General features: G+C 31.6%; 1 long non-coding RNA gene across 3 annotated transcripts; it reads right to left on the reverse strand.

The window, feature by feature from the left end:
* Positions 1 to 3,917: 3,917 nt before the first annotated feature.
* On the reverse strand, positions 3,918 to 5,344 carry LOC144559462 (uncharacterized). Of its 3 annotated transcripts, XR_013513146.1 has the most exons (5): positions 5,194 to 5,344; positions 4,799 to 5,084; positions 4,374 to 4,498; positions 4,205 to 4,283; positions 3,918 to 4,115 (listed from the first exon to the last, which is right to left on the reverse strand). It is a non-coding gene; the product is annotated as an uncharacterized LOC144559462 (long non-coding RNA). The 3 variants fall into 3 exon arrangements; XR_013513144.1 differs by lacking the exon at positions 4,799 to 5,084; XR_013513145.1 differs by having other exon boundaries at positions 4,799 to 5,344.
* Between the last annotated feature and the right edge of the window lie 2,466 nt (positions 5,345 to 7,810).

Genomic DNA, 7,810 nt, shown 5'->3' on the forward strand with positions numbered 1-7,810 from the left:
TAACACATCAAATCTGTGGCGAATTCTGTGAAATAAATTCTCAGCATCCTCGAAATCTCCCAACAAACGGTCAATGAGACCAGTGCGGTCCCCACGCGCCAGTCTGGCCATATCCACCTTAGCAAATGAACCCTCAACTAGACAGCTACCACCACCACATCCAGTGGCTTCTATCGTCCTGAGATTGTCCTGACAAGGCCACGGCAGGCTCGGGTGATGGTGGGAAGCTGCTCGATGGCAGCCCACCGCAAGCCCTCCTCCTCATTATCGACGCGATCCTGGTACGAACTGGAGTGAGAGATCAAATCTAAATGCAAAAGAAACGGGGCGAAAGCTAGTGTGTAAATGGGGCGAGATTAGATCTGAATCCATAAGAATCAGAATTATGGTGAGAGAAGAGAACGGGGAGAGAGGTCCGGAGAGAAAAGAGTCAGCGGAGAGATCGAAAATTTGTAAAATGGAATTAACGCTAGTGAAGAAGGAAGTTTATTTAAGGAAATCGTACTGGTGGGGACCGGTGACCGTGAAAATTCATTAGGTCGTTAGAGTTTTACAGTTAAAATGTGTTAGAGAGTAGTTTGTGGAAAAACCGTGGACAAAACACAGTGGATGAAAACTTTTTTTCTTAAAATATTCAAAGCGAAGTTTTTATACATAACTAGTCAAGTGTCCGTGCGTTGCAACGGGAAGTAAAATATTATTTTGATCACTTTTTTTAAATGTGATTAATTTTTAATTAATTTCTTCATTATATTTTCTTCATTTGCCGTGGAGATTGAAAAATCAATTATACAATTATTTCAATTATTTTTAACTTTGCTCACTTTTATGAAATGAATGTAAATGCAATTATTTAAATTTTTGTAGTCAATTATACAAAGATATGTATTTTAAAGATCAGATGGAAATTTATTTTATCTCTAGCATAATATGATGATATGTACTTAAAAAGTCGGATGAAAAATAATTAAAAAATGAGGAGGGTTCAAATGCACCCAAATTTTTGTGCACCCAAATGCACCCTATCCTTTTTCTCCGTTTTCAAAGTCCGAATAGTCAATCCGAACCGTTAGATGTGATCTATATATTAAGATGTGCTTGGAGACCAAATTTTATATTTTTTGGAATTTTTTTACTATTTATTAAGACACTTTGAAAAATTGCTGATCCAATGGTCCAGAAAAATGTAAAATCAGTGATTTTCAAAGTGGTTTAATAAATAGTAAAAAAAATTCAAAAAATGTAAAATTTGGTCTCCAAGCACATCTTAATAGATCGCATCTAACGGTTCGGATTAACTATTCGGACTTTGAAAATAGAGAAAAATAATTTGAAAGATAGGGTGCATTTGGGTGCACAAAAATTTGAGTGCATTTGAACCCTCTCTTAAAAAATATAATTAAAATTATTGATTAAAAAATATACATAATACAAGATAATACAAGAAAAATGATTTTATTAAAACTAACATTACACTTGTGTCCGATTACAAATGATATGTCCAATTACACTCCTGAGCATTGGTGGAGAGAGGAAAAGAAAAAAAAAAAAAAAAAAGGAAAAGAATAGAAAAAAGGACCATAGGCATTTGTAACCACCAATTATTTCAATCCTGAGCACGTGTAAGTATATCTCTCTCCGTCGGTGCTTCTGCGCGGAGAAAGGAAAAGAAAAAAAGAAAAAGAAAAAAAAGAACGCGTATTTGCGTTGGGAAGAAGCGAAGACAAGAAAACGCGTTCCGTGTACAGAAAAAAGTGTCTTTTTGTTTGTTTAAATGAAACAATTTCCATATGTCTTTTTATGTGGCGATTACGCATTTAACTAAATTTAAACTTGTACACATTTGACAATATAAAACTGCTATATAAAATCACAATTAATGATTTATGGCTGAGATTGAAATATACTCTTGATGAGAGGCTGAGATTTACTCAATCAACGGTTGAGATCGTCTCTGGGTGAATAGGTGCTTGGAGCCCAAAATTTTCAACGTGCTATTTAGTAGGGAGGATAAAATTAAAAATATGACATGCTATGTTGCATGGATACGATATGGATACGGTGATATCTATTATATATATTATTTCTCATTATTTTATTATTATTATATAAATATATTTTAGATAATCCCTACTTAAATTAAATTTATAAACAAAAAATAAAAGCTGAACGGAAGTATCAATTATATTGAGCATTTGTTAGAATATAACACATGTGATACTTGGTTCGAGGTTCGAGGCTCGCGGGAACGGGTATCGTATCGGATACGATACGGATACAGATACGGTGATACAGTAATCTTCAAAAATTTAAGATACGATATGCCTATTACATATTATTTTTTATTATTTTAATCATGATATTTAGGAAATAATAAAGAAGAAACATGATTAAAAAAAAAAAAAAGCAAATCAGATGAAAAAGGTAAAAATGGAGAAGTTCCGAATTGGAGAAGAGTGAATTGAAGAAATTAAGCATTTGCTGCTGATGAAATAAGTAAAAGCATAAGTATTATAATAAATAATGAATAACGCCCATCTAAAGTCTAGCGAAAAACTATTCCGGAGCACGTATACATTCAGTCCCACAATCGATGATGATATTAATTTGAAGCGCATATATTTGAATCTCGGACTGAAGCCTCGAAGTTGCAAATGAAAACCTAAATAAAGTATTCCGAGCGTGTCCGACTAAGCCTTCCGTGTCAATAAAAACGTGGATTCTATTCTGTTAGTGTCAAACACGATTTTTTTTTTTGTCTTCTTATTCAAAAGTTGGTGTATATTTTGTTGTGTATATGAAATAATATAGAGAGAAATTAAATCACTGCATGTAATGAATATTGATTACTTAATTTATTGTACTTGATACTAAACTAAAGTAATATATAAATCTAGCCTAATTTTGCTATCTAACTTGCCTCGAATGTAATATAAATATCTGAATCAACAATTTAATAGTGAAGCAACCACCAATTTGCAAGGTTATACATGCTCAAAAAAATATGCAGCATAAAAGCAACTTTAACAAAAATCACGCATTTAATATAGTATGATCTTTGTACAGTATGATTTGATTACTTTAACAAAAATTCTTATTTGTTCCACCTAAGATATATTGCAGGGCTAGGCTAATATGACATTGGTGTTATTTGAAAGTAAATAACACCACATCTTAAACCCTTAGATCTGCTTTAAGATTCGTAATATCCGCTTTTACTGTTCAAGCACTTTATTTTGTACGAATCTTAAAGCAGATCTAAGGATTTAAGATGTGCTGTTATTTAGTTTCAAATAACACCAATGTCATATTAGCCTAACTCTATATTGCATGGTAAACTACTAAAAATTTAAAATTGTATGTCAAATATATCCTTTTACATTGAATATTTGACATATTGATTCAATCTATTAGTTTCTCATACCTAATTAAGTGAAATGATAATGTGAAGCTTCCAATCAACATATATAAATATAAATATGATATAAGGTCTCTGAAAATGAAACATACAAGGATTTTCATAGATTTCTAAATCTGTTTATTGACTTTTTTGATATACAATATAAATACAATTTTTTGAATAAAAGACAAAAGGCAAGGTTCAAACTAAAAAAAGTTTTTGTCAATTCTTACCTATATAATTGAAAGAATAATGTTTTTAATAAAAAATATGGAGTGAACACTATATTCTATATGCATTCAGTAATTTTCAAAAACAACAGGATTCCTAGTTTAATTTCACAATACATCCATAACAGAAACTAACAAAAAAGGAAATTAACGGAAAGTAACCGAAAAGGAAATTAACATAAAGAAATTAACCATAACAGCAACAAAGCAACAAAGCAAATGAGTTTTTTAAAATATATTGATACATCCATAACAGCAACAAAGCAACATTCAACAAATGATCTACCCAACAAAATTTCAAAATATATTGAACCTTAATTGTTTGGATGCTGGTCTTTCATAACAAAGCAAAGCAACATTTGAGAAAAATAGCTACCCAACAAAACTACAAAAATGGCAACATCAAACACAACCATAATATCAATATCCTAAACCCCAAACATCATTTGACTCCATCCTTGCATAATTAAAGAGGTACGTTAATTCTGTGCAAATTAAAGAAAGCTTTAATCAGAAATATTAGTGATTTATTAAAGATAAGAACATTCTAAATGTTTTTAAAACTTACAATTACCTATGTGTCAAGGCCAAGGCTTCCGGCATGATTGGATCAAAAGTAACACTGGAAATATCTGTGGCTTGCAGATAATTTACTGCAAATAAATCGATATTTAACATACGTTTATACGTTACTAAGAGGGGAATACTGAAAAATGAAAGGAGGACAGATATGAATGTCATACGTGGTGTATGAACGATTACTTTCACCCGAGTGATAAAGATGACAGACTTGTCATGACATGCACGAACAAGCCTCACATGGTTGGTCAAAGGTAAGCCCATCAGAACTAATGCAATCACATTGCATCTAGAAAATTAAAGGAGTTCAACAAATGCAACGAATAGAAACACAAAGTTAGTGGAAAATCATCTATATCATATAATTTTTACAAGTAACACTATAATTATGACTCACTTCCAGTCCAGTAGATAAATCTCAAGGGCAGGTACCCGATTAAGGTATTCCACTTTATACCCATAGCAGACTCGACCCACTACATCTAAAGGAAGGAAACAGAAATTGTAAGGTGTCCACTAAAATTAAGAAAGATTTTTTGAAAACACAAACAGCTCCTAAATAATAACTATCTTTACAAAAATTAATTACCTATGAGATGATTGCCATGTTGGATCCCGTAAATTGTTTCAATAGATGACACCATGGGGTAAAGAGGAAAATTACATAGGCTTTGAGGGAGAGGAAGGATAGTGGTATCTTTGTCAAAAACAATTTGAAAATCTCGGTCCACTATTTTACATTTAGCAAAAGTAATACACTTTTCATATGCTGGTTCGACTTTGAAATCCTTCAGACAAATCAAATGGCCGACTTGAACTCGGTTTTCTACGTACGATTTCATCTCATCCGGAACTTTGGCCAATATTTTAGCCCTCTAAAAGAACCAAATGTTAAAAGATGCAACACGGATATTGAGACAATAACAGCATGTAGGAAATAGTATAACTAAATATGACAAATTGAAAGAATAATACGATTCTTACATCATTATCTAGAAGAACCAAGTAAAGTTTGTTATTACGGCGAGTCTTCCAGATGAAGTGCACTCGCACGACATTCATATCCCACCAGTAGTAGTTTAGAGGCTCCAGTTTAGCAAATTTTTGAACCGTTAAAAAACCCATTGCTTGACTGCCATAAGAAACTCTTATATTTATATGAAAAGGTCATCACTTTATGTTTATTTACAAATCTGTTGACTGTATCTATACTCTTCGATGAAAAGGCCATCATTTAAAACAGTAAAACACAAGGCAGATATCAATATGCAGAGAAAAATTTGAAAAAATTGTGAGAAAATAGATATCTTCTATGTGGAAAAACAGTAAAACCAATCCGAGAGCTATCAACTCATGGTGTTCTCATAAACCCTTTTTTAAACAGAATTGAGCATGGAGTTAGACAGAATAGAAGAGTTGTACAACATGTCATATGAATTGTGAGAACTATATAAATAGTGAGAAATAGATATATAAGTGATAGTAAGAAATAGATATATCAGTATAGATCACTGCTTTATCAAAAGCCAAATACAATTTTATTTAAATTGTAAAAAAAAAAAAAATTGAAGATATATCAGTATAGATCACTGCTTTGACGAAAGCCAAAGTACTGTTCCCTAATACAAAGAGATATAATGATTGAGAATAAATGTGGTTGTTCTAAGGAAGTGTATGGAGATGATTTCAAAAATTGAAGATAATTAAGCCAACAACAGATGATAACAAACATAAAAGCTCCCAAGAAGACTTATTTCAAAAGCATTAATTGTCCTATTCTGATAAATGCATAGTTCAATAGAAGTATGCCAAACAAAAAGAAAGCATACCAGAGTAGAAGTTGTCAAATCAGATGGTACGCCTTCTCTGCAACTTTCAAATTCACCTAGTCAAAGTAAGTTCCAGAAAAAAAAAAAAAAAACCAGTTTCATCAGACATAATTTTTCCTTTTAGATTACCAAAATTGTAAGGTTCTAAATATAAATTTTGATAAATGACAATTTTGAAGTTCCAGTTTTGAACCTTGGTTTGAGTTTCAAATGTTGCATATAGATTTGCTTGAGAATGCAGCCCTGAATAATACAAAAAAATAATGAATGAGACTATGGTACCATGCATAGCATGGATTGGTCTGTACTATGGATCAACATATCTTTTGAAGTTTTTGCAGAAATGGAATCCAGGACATCAAATAGTACGGTCTGTCTGTTTTTTGTGGATTAAATTTGTACAAATCTTTTGGTTTACTCAAATTTGTTTACATGCTGAAAACAAATTAATAGGTTGAAGCAGAAGTAAAGAACACAATTTTTCAGATCTCATTCTACACATGACAAAGCATACGTATATTTATATCAGGCTCCTAAAGAGAACACAATTTTTCAGATCTATGTTCTTATACTAATCACATCATTATTGGGCCTTTGCAACAGTAAATACAATTCTTTTTCACAAAAAAATGCACAACAAAGTACCAGAATAATTTTCAAAAGATAATTTAACATCCTTTTTTTAAACTAAAGATTTAAATCATGCTTCAACAATTCAAATCAAGCTCTAGTAATTATTAGCTAGATTAAGATCAAATTGACGAAAATAATTAATTCCATTAAAATCAAGGTCAGCATCCTCTAATACTGTTTTACAAATTAATTCATTTTATCAAATAATAATTATTCCTATAGAAGTAAGGGAGTGGGGATAGTTTCATAAATAGGATTATTCATAAAAAGAAGTACTACAACCTTGTCTAAAGAAGTACTATAATTTGCTTTTAGTCTTACAAGAAATACATGCATGTTGGTAGAGTACTAATATAGTTAGCAAAGGGAAGTAATTAGTAATTAGTCTATAAATCTATAAAATCAATAAATCAAATCAAAATATGAACCATATTAAAGAAATCTAACCCTTTTTTTTTCTAGCTTCCTTCCAATAAATAGTTTTGGCTCCACTTCTGACCAGCACTGGAAACAAAAAAAAATTACAAATTAACATTACTGGGCCTTTGCATAATAATTATCAAATAATAATTATTCCTATAAAATCAAATAATAATGACATGCTTAATTGATTGGTTATGCCTAGCTTAATGAAAATTGTATTCTTGGTACCAGTAAAGATAGAAACAAGCATTTAATTAAAAGCTCTACTGTTCGTGGTACCAGTATAGTTATGCTCTACTGTTATAGTTTGTGGTACCAGTATAATCAAAAGCTCCACTGTTCGTCTGTCATTGAGATATCTCAAAGGTCAGCACCCTCTGATACAGTATTTAATTAAAACTCTATTCCTGGTACCAGTAAAGATAGAAACAAGCATACAATGAAGCAAAATTTACAAAGAGGAAGAGGGTTTGAGTGAAGAGAGGAAGAGGGTTTGAGTGAAGAGGGCGATTCTGCAACTGCAAATCGACAGATGAAAAATCAGGTTTGCAATTTATAATTTCAGCGAATTTGATTGATATATAAAGATAGAAGAGTCGGTTCAATTGAATTTGCAATGGCGGGACAATTACCTGTCAAATCCATGGAGGAGAGATCGAAGAACCAATGTCGTTTGAACTTGGAATGGCGGGACAATCGTTTGAACTTGCAATTTT

The sequence above is a fragment of the Carex rostrata genome, chromosome 9, assembly GCF_964058835.1.
Source record: "Carex rostrata chromosome 9, lpCarRost1.2, whole genome shotgun sequence".
Lineage (NCBI taxonomy): Eukaryota > Viridiplantae > Streptophyta > Magnoliopsida > Poales > Cyperaceae > Carex > Carex rostrata.